The 1,439-nt window shown below is 46.3% G+C and overlaps 1 protein-coding gene across 1 annotated transcript in view; it reads right to left on the bottom strand.

The window, feature by feature from the left end:
• PTHLH (parathyroid hormone-like hormone) overlaps nucleotides 1-1,016 on the bottom strand; it is a 12,670-nt gene extending 11,654 nt beyond the window's left edge. Inside the window, exon 1 of the mRNA XM_014959254.1 lies at nucleotides 859-1,016. The gene's annotated coding sequence lies outside the window, so the exon portion shown is untranslated. The remainder of the gene's footprint in view (nucleotides 1-858) is intronic.
• Nucleotides 1,017-1,439: the final 423 nt, after the last annotated feature.

Below are 1,439 nucleotides of genomic sequence, written 5' to 3' on the forward strand. Positions count from 1 at the left end.
GGCTCTCCCAAAGGGAGACACTTGGCGAAGCCAATCTCCTGTTGGACGGCAGAGGATGGGCAGCAAAAACCACCGTGGGGACACCGGCACCCTCCCGGTAACATCCCCGGGACCCCCGCACTCCTAAGCGGCCGCGCACCCTCCGCGGGACTCCGCTCCGCACCCCACTGAAACCACCCCCCCATCCCCGCCTCGGAGCGACCCCCGAGGGGGGTTGTTCTGCCACCGACAGCCTGATTTACAGCAACCGCTTTCCCGACAGCCTCACAAGCCGCAGCAGAGCCCCGAGGTGCCGCCTGGGTGCTCCTGCCCATCCTCTCCCCGCGTTCAAGGAAGGCTTTTACCGGGGACAGTTTAGGCTCTAAAGCAAACTTTTCTACCTGCGTCTCATTCCTGCCACCCGCGACACTTGCTGCCACCACTGAAAAGCTCCTCAGCCAAAATTCACACCGCCCAGGCGAACAGACCCGAAAACGCAAGAGCTGAAATAGAAATCCTGCTGAAAACATTCAATCCTTTATGCTGTAAATACGTTCCCTCAACACCTGGTTAGGCTATAAATTTAAAACGTTATAGCTAATAGGCGTCTTTGATTTACCCTGCCCTTTCGGCTAATTAAAAGTAATTGTGACATCCCCTGAAAACAGCCCCCACACACTCGTGCCTGTGTTGCTGATGTTAAAGGCAAAACGTCCATCAAATATTTTTAAAATTTCCTTTCTCCCAGAAATAATAATTAAAAGAAGAAAAAGAAGAAAAAAAAACCACCCTTCCATCCCAACCCTTACAGACTCAGGAAAAATAAATAGTCTTTATAAACTTGGAATACTGCAGTTCCTTCACAATTTATTACTTCACCTTTTCCTTGAGTTACAGCCCTCTGTGCCTCTCAGAGATCACCCTGGCCAACAGTGGTTGATCTTCTCAGCAATCGCTTCCAAAACTATGTCCTATACTTAAGAAAAAGAAAAAAAAAAAAAAAAAAAGAAGTGAAATAAATCAAAAAAGTAATACTTTTCAAAAGAAGTCCAGCCCTATAGAGTTTTTATTCTGCCTGCAACAGATTAGTGCTAAATAAAGGGTGCAAAAAGCAGGTGCTTTTCTCCCTTGCTGCTCTTTTTATTATGAAGAACAGAAGCTTCTCCTAATATATATAGTGAGGGAGACCCTTCTCTATTGCTTTTATTGAAAAGACCAAACTTGTGACATCACTAACCACCTTCCTATGGCTGAGTTTGCCTCATCTCTGCCTCAGTGGGCTTGGAAAAAAAAAAAAAAAAAAAAAAAAAAAAAAAAAAAGAAAAACCAACCCAACTATGGCTTTGCTAATATGGCAGGAACTGGGCAATGCCAAACCCGTTTAGGAGACTTACTATCATACCATGGTACCATACTCTTTCCCCTCCCTTACTCCCCCCTCCCCCCCCCTCTTTTCCCCT

The sequence above is a fragment of the Calidris pugnax genome, unplaced genomic scaffold (assembly GCF_001431845.1).
Source record: "Calidris pugnax isolate Ruff unplaced genomic scaffold, ASM143184v1 scaffold298, whole genome shotgun sequence".
In the NCBI taxonomy this organism is placed as follows: domain Eukaryota; kingdom Metazoa; phylum Chordata; class Aves; order Charadriiformes; family Scolopacidae; genus Calidris; species Calidris pugnax.